At 40.6% G+C, this 7,997-nt stretch overlaps 1 pseudogene; it reads right to left on the reverse strand.

Moving 5' to 3' along the window:
• Positions 1-54: 54 nt before the first annotated feature.
• LOC136511724 (probable ethylene response sensor 2) lies at positions 55-5,161 on the reverse strand (annotated as a pseudogene).
• Positions 5,162-7,997: the final 2,836 nt, after the last annotated feature.

Raw genomic sequence — 7,997 nt, forward strand, 5'->3', positions numbered from 1 at the left:
TGTGGGATCAATTCTGTGACCTTGATGCTTGAGGTCATACATAAATGGTCTTGTGATTTGGGACGATTGCTGAGTTCACGTTCCATGTATCATTTTTGTGAAAGCTCTGCTAGCAATCGTCCCCGCGTTCCATCTCTGCTGAATGTAGTCTACGGCATCAGCTGGAAGGTGGCTTGGTCCTTTCGGGATCTGAAAATGAAAATGAAAATTGCTTACTCATCTCTTCAAGCTAAATTACACGCCCCTTTCGGGATCTGATGAAAATGAAAATTGCTTACTCATCACTTCGAGCTAAAATGCACGCCTCTTCAATCATCTCTTGTTTTGAGAGCTAAAATTCACGCTGCTTCCAAAGTGAAATTACTTACATCATCTTCTTCCAGAAAGAAATCATTTGTCGGACCAATGTTTTCATGTTCTAATCTAATTAGAAGTAGCCATTAGCTTTTCATTGTGGTTCACTTGTCTGCCTCATGTACAGATCAGCTTCTTTCTGCTTCTCTCTACCAAGACTATACTACACTAGAGAACCCCTAAATCACCTCTAACAAACACCACACCTGTAACAACTTAAAACACCACACCGCTCTCCTTGCCCTGTAAATTCCCTAGAGGCGAGGCACTATTTTGGACTCGCCCGATCGCACTCGCAGCTGCAGTATTTCAGAAGCAAGCTTAGCAAGAGTGCGACAGCTCTGGGAAAAAAGGGGAGAGCAATCTCTAACACACAACATCCTTAACCCCATGAATCCAACTTCAAATCATGATATCACAAAATCAGGCTCGTGGCCCGCCTCCCATTGGATGAGGTTGCCTCCAGGTTATTGTCATATCATCGACTGGTAACGATGCGGAAGAATTGCCATGTCGCCATTGATTATCGATGATGCATCTGGATCTGCAGTTCCTTGTTTTCGGCTGGACAGGAGGCACGATTCTCCGGAGATTTGCATTTGGTTTATCAGATAGTCCTAGCTTCACAAAGAACTGTTGCGGTACAGCCCTTCCCTACGCCTTCGCTTTCGAGCCAGATGTTCCCTTGCATAAGGGCAACAAATCTGAAGGCAACAGAGAGAGCATATATATACTATATTAGCGTCGGAAATCAAATGTTTTCAAGGGGAAATGGCATTTGGGAAAAGGAAGAACTTTACTAGTATACCTTCTGGAAAGGGCCAGACCCAATCCGTTGCCATTATCCAATTTGTTTATAGCATTTTGCGGGTGTTCAAATTTTGTGAAGGTGTGAGGCATATCTTGTGGGCTAATTCCACAGCCTGGTGTCTTTTACCTGCAGCATTATTTGGCATCAGATTTTCTGTAAGATTGTACAAAGTATAAGCAGCAGATCAATGTTGTGGCATGCTTGACCAATGGAATTCCTGCAGACTAGCAGATAATAACCTAAACTTTTTTGAAATGAAGACAATAACCTAAACTCAGGTCCCTAACACACATGGATTGAGAAAGCCCTCATGTGGAAAATCTCTGATAAATTTGGGTCTTCCTTTCTAAATAAAACTGTTCATCTAGATGAACGGCCCGTTTCTCCTAAAATATGAAAATTATAATATGGCTGCATAAGCATACCTAGACCTATAATATAATATCAAGGGCTACCAATCAACTCCAAATACCCTCTTTTAATTCAAGGTACCGTGTTGCACATTATGGATAATAGATGGTTAATTTATATGCCAGGGAACACAACTAACAAGTCTGTAAGGCATTCGACTACTGCAGTATTGTACTAGCTATCTGGGCATGACAAACAGTAGTTAGAAATCTACTGGCCATTACTTCAACCTATGAACACACACATTGATAGGCAGTTCAGTATACTAAGAAGATTAAGGAATTAAACCAACGTAGTAAATGTTCATCAACTAACCTGCACAGCCAAGTAAAAAGACCCATCGGAGAGAACTGGATGGAAGTCAGGAGCATATGGGTCCCTCAGAGAATCTGACATAGCGATAGATGCTGAAATTGAAACATGACCCTCCTTAGTAAACTTAACGGAGTTCCCAGCAACATTTAGTATTATCTGCATCAACCTCTTTCGATCACCAATTGCACAGGTGGGCAATTCTGGAGACTAAGTGAACCATTACCGATAGCCTTTTGCAATGCAGCTACTGGCTTAATTAAATCAACCACCTACAAGATGAATGAGTAAGTTAAACCAATTTCCCTTGTGGATTACATAATAGTAAAGCATAAAAGTGCAGAAAGGGCACTTACATCTGTAAAGGTGGCATGTAGATTAAAAGGTGCAATTTCCTAGCTCAAGGACTGCCATCCCCAAGCTTGGAGATATCTAAAACATCATTTGCAAGAGTCTCTAGAAGATCGCTACTCTTTAGTATAGTCTCAATCATCATGCGCTGTTCTGCAGTAAGTTTTGTTTCTAACAGGAGGGATGATAAAGAAATGATTGCTCGCATAGGAGTCCGCATTTCATGATTCATGACAGCAAGAAAATCATTCCGAGCACATATAGCCATTTCCGCCTCTCGGCGTGCTGCGTCCAGAGCAATATTCTGCTCCATTAGCAAATCACGGGCTCGCATGGACTCTTCCAAAACAGCAGCATGGGACAGTGCAACTGCCACCTAAATGAGAAAATGTGATCATTTAGCTATGATATTTATAATGAATTAAGAATATATGACAACACAAGCAGTGCAAATTACTTCAGGGAAAGCCTCATCAATATGCTATGTGATGACAGACAAGCTCAGCATCAGCAAGAATTGCTTATTGTAAGTGCAGAGAGAGGCCACGCTACTCAAACAAAATGAGAACAAAAAGAATGACCATTTCTAGAAGGCCTACCAAGGTAAATACTACTACCACCGTCCAAAAAGAATGTAATCCTAGGTTTGGACTAAATAAATTTTTTCTTAAGTTTGACTAGGTTTATAGAAAACAATATTAACATTTGTATCTCAAAATATGTTTATTATGAAATCTATCCATGATTAATCTAATGATACTTATTACGCATCATAATACTAATAAAAAAACGAGGATTGCATCTTTTTTTCTTGGGACTGAGGGAGTATAAAACAAATAGGAGACATTATATCACCAAATAGAGTTGACCATGTTAACACAGTTTATGACAGCATACAGCAGTTAGCCGATTATGCCAGAAATATTTCTTTAATAACAATAAAAAAAAGTCATTTAAAGCAAATTAGTAACTGAAGTCCTACAATATTCAAAACTCGACCGCAAACTGAAAAGTGCTGAAAGGCTATTAAAGAGCATCTGGGAATAAAAATTACAGTTGTAAAGAAAAACATCTTATTAAGAAACAAAACAAATGATTTTTAAGACAAAGTATTTTGGGGCCAAAACTAAATGATTCAAGAGGTAAACTTAAGCTCCAATCCTTGTCCTTTCCACAGAGGGTGAACCCAAATTAAGATCCACTCCTAGTAATGTTCTCTTCCTATGGATTTTTGTTTCTTTAAAACTTATGCTGGTAAGGCACACTAGTACCAATGTGGGAGTGTACTAGACAATCATACCAGATATAAATGGAATGCATACATGAATGCGCATCAAAGACAAAATTGATAATTACCTGATCGGCAACGACTTCAACAAGCTCCAGTTCATGGGGTCGCCATTTCCGTGCACTGTCTGGAGGAAGCATCAAAACCATCAATGCAAAGGCTTTTGCAGATAGCTCAGGCCAATCATTTATTTGGAAATTTGTAAGCTGCAGGAGCGGAACACGCACAGCAACGACGTCTGGTGGGACATACTTGCTTTTCTGAGTCTTCACTGAAGCTAATGGGGAAGTATGTGGTATTCGCTCAGCACGATTACTATTAAAAATGGTACCTATAATCGGAAGATTGATAGGAACAACTGATCCGAGCGGAGCACTGCTATGGAGCGCATGTGAGAGCTGAAGGGTTGTTCCAGAGCGGGACGGCATCCACACAGCACACTCTGCTAAACCAAGAGTTCTCCCCATTTCAACAAGTGTAGTTCTCAGAATGGTATGCCTGTCAAGCGTACTCCTTATCTCGTGTGTGAGCATGTGCACATGCCTTCCCGTCTCCTCTTGTGTCCTTATTATCCCCATCTCCCTATCAAGCTCCTCAGCCTTCGCTTTCAGGAACCTCTCCCTCAATTTCACACTCAACAAATCAGGGATTATATGAACAAGCATCAGAGCTGTTATGCATGACACAACTGCTGTCGCCGCTTTTGCCACCGTCAGTACCACGGCTATGGTCTTGGTATGTGTAGTGAAAGTCCACATGTTTATCAGGTGGGTCGCCCCACACAGAACGATGAACGCACCAAACTGTATGAGCACCCATCGGTACGGGAAGAAAGCTGACTTCTGAACGAAGTATATCAGCTCCAAAGGGATTGAGAAGTATGCAAGTGCGATAAAGAAGTCAGATATGTACTGGTACTTCATTAGCAGATCATCGGCCTGCCAGAGTGGCTCAATACAATCGCATCCATCCATCCGTAAAGAGTTAAAGCACTAATCGAGATGCTGCAGTTCTTGAAAGAAGCAACCACCAAAATGCCACCTGCGAGAACATAGCACCATATATACTCAGATTTACTACTTAACTTGTCTGAAACTGGGGACGATGGCTTGAAGTGAAATTACCGAAGGCTTGCAAAAAACAAGCTTAATAACCTGTAAGAAGACCAGACGAGACTACGCGTTGGAGCAGCCCGAGCCGAGCTCGAGCTCGAGCTCGAGTTCGTGCAGGGAGAAGGAATCCAGTCCAGGAACAGAGTGGAATGCAAGAAAGGCGGCAACTTTTACCCCTCCAATCGAAAGAAAAGCTCCTCCTCCTGAGTCGCACCAGAACCAGCGCCGGAATCAAGAACCGCTCGGTGCCAGAAACCACCAAAAAAACGCGTGCTTTCGCCCGCAAATTGAGGCAATACCCCGGGAGTTGACTTGAACCAACGGCCGAGCTCTGCTACAGGCCTACAGCAGCAGCAGCTTCTACGATTCGAGGGAGTCTGGGGACTCCGGCCTCCGTGTTGGATCGGCGTGGAGCAGCGGAGGAGGAAGAAGATGGAGATGCGAAAGCGTGGTGGCTGCAAGTCAAGTGACTAGGAAAAAAAGGGCGTCCTTTCGGTGATGGTTGGATACTTGGATGTGAAAGCCCGGACGAGAAACTCCGCCGCTAATTGGAAGCAGGGACTGCTAATTACACGCTGCTGCTGCCTTTTGTTCAGTGCACCGTACCACTATCGGTGGTTCAGTATAAATAAAATAATCTTCTTAGCTTAGAAAATATTAAGATTACTATTTACACAATACAAATTTATCATTACTTATGGTTTATAAAAAAAAACTTTTTTCTTTTATCATACATAATATTTATTTCCTCTGGCTCTTCTTTTTTAGCATGGATCATATTCTCTCTCTAAGCATATATAGCTTCTATAAGTTATTATGACAAATATAAAGCACTTACTTTTTTTTTATCTGATCCTAAATTGCACGTAGAACTACCAGTAAAAAACGGCGTTGGGAAGGCGCCAGAAATGATCATATAAAATACTACAAGCAACACGGGGACCCCATTTTGCTCTATTCCAAGTTGCGGTTAGATACGTCGAACACGGACCTGCCTTGATAATAATGTAACTTATGAATTCCGTCGCATGTGTTAGCTGTGTAGGTTTGGTTGATACTTTCATTAAGTATTTACACTATCCGTTCTAAATTATAAATCATTTTATTTTTTTTCTAGTTGTATACCTAAACATATGCTATGTCAAAATACATAACCAATACCATGTGTCTAGGAAAGCTAAAATAACATATAATTAAGAACGAAAAGAGTAGTAACCACAAATGTAAGTATTTATAGTTTTTTATAAAACAAAACCAAGGGGGAAGAAACGGCTTCGATGCCCCTCAATAACCTCAAAGAATATAGTGATCCAATTAACATACTCTCTCCGTCTCATAATAAGAGTTATTTTAGCCTTGTATAGTTGTCTAAGATTATTTGTCATTCTCATTTGTCTTTTTCTCAATATGTCTCTCTCTCTATCTCTCTACTTCTTGTTTCCTACTACTCATTAATTCTCATGTAGTTAAAACGACAAATAATATGTGAAGGAGGGAGTATGCCTGTTTAGATTGTTGATACCTAATTACCTATGGTACATTAATTAATAATGAAAAAGTGGGATGGATAAGATATATTTATTATTGACAAAATTTGGAGAACAAAAATGCTTAAGTTTATAGATGGCGGTGACATTACTTTTACTTATATCTTTAAGCTAGAAAAGCGTTCTTGTAGATAATTTATTTGTAACAGTTTGCTTTTGATCCTTTTTTTTCATCATTCTACACTTTCTAAACCTTTTTTTCCTAAAATATTAAAACTCAAGCATAAACCTTGTTATATGACTAAGGGCCTTCTTTAAGGATTTCTGTTTTCACGAAGGGTATAGAAATGGAGCCCATTGCTATTACTATATATATACGATTCCAGCATTTCAATGGTGGACTAGAGTTTTAATCAAAAAAAAATGGTGGCCTAGAGTCTAAAGACTGAAAATCTATAATACAGACAATCTAGAAGAACTTTCTACCGGTTTATTATTTGGCCACATGATGTAGACTCTAAATTTTGGACAACTCATTTAAAAAAAAACAAAATCATCTCCAGCCTTACCGGTGAACTAAGATACCATCTGCCGTAGGGAATAAATAATTATGGAATAGATTATTTTTTAGTGGGTGGATTAGGGCAATCCTTGGTGACAGCGACAACTCATTTAAAAAAAAAACAAAATCATCTCCAGCCTTACCGGTGAACTAAGATACCATCTGCCGTAGGGAATAAATAATTATGGAATAGATTATTTTTTAGTGGGTGGATTAGGGCAATCCTTGGTGACAGCGACAGGGGGGACTGGATTCATTGCACCTGCTTAATGTATGGGAGATGATGAGAGATCTGACATTTGGGAAGGGGACCTCTGGAGCTGTGGGTTATTTAGACTTGGCCAGGAAGGGCCGGCAGCGACAGCGAATGCCCTGTTTCTTTTGACCCTGCCCATGTGTGTGATGTCAACCGTCTACGCGGCTCTAACCATCCTTTTTCGTGCCAATTGATGATAAATGTATTCCACGTCACTGAATCCAAGGGCCGTGCAGCGAGCAATCTTTATTTTTGGTACGTGTGCGTCCCTACTCGTAAGTGACACAAGCGTGAGGACGCTGGCAAAAATCAAAAGAGGAAGGAGGCCGGCAACAGTGGCAGTAGTATTTAGGGTTAGGGTTTGGATTTCCAGAGAGTCCTCTATGGCGAGCGGACTTAAAAAGAGAAGAGTGTGGTGAAGATAAAAATCTAGCGGCGGTATTTTTGTTTTTCTTCTCCGATTCAAACTCATAAGTACCGTTGGCGGGAGCGATGTGGCAAACTTTTCTTCTCCGATTAGATTTAGGGGTGGGCGGGGGTGGGCAGCGGACGGCGTGGCCGACGATGTAGAGGCTGGAGGCGGTCATGGGCTGACGTGGTTCATTGAAGAAGATGCTCAGTTAAGCAAGATGAACAATAGGAGAGAGAAACAAAATTGTGCTATGCATCCAGATACCAGCACGCACGTGCTAACAAAGGGGTAGTTTTTCATGTGGGTTTCACAGAGATCCACATGCTTTGATTTCTCTCTTTCTAGTCCATCTGCCCATAAAATAATGCAATTCTAACACAATAACAAGTTAAAGTATCTAAAGTTTGACTAACTATATATAAAAATATTAATATTTATAATGCAAATAAATATCATTAGTTTTGTCATGAGATATATTTTCATACTATACTTATTTGGTGTCATAAATATTAATATTTTTACCTATATATTTGGTCATACTTTATACCGTCGACACGGAATTTCGTCCCGTGCCGAGGGCACACGAGCAAGCCGAAAGGGTTCGCTCGATGGAGCTGGAGATCCGCCTAGCTTCAGCGCAG

Source organism: Miscanthus floridulus, chromosome 16 (assembly GCF_019320115.1).
Source record: "Miscanthus floridulus cultivar M001 chromosome 16, ASM1932011v1, whole genome shotgun sequence".
Lineage (NCBI taxonomy): Eukaryota > Viridiplantae > Streptophyta > Magnoliopsida > Poales > Poaceae > Miscanthus > Miscanthus floridulus.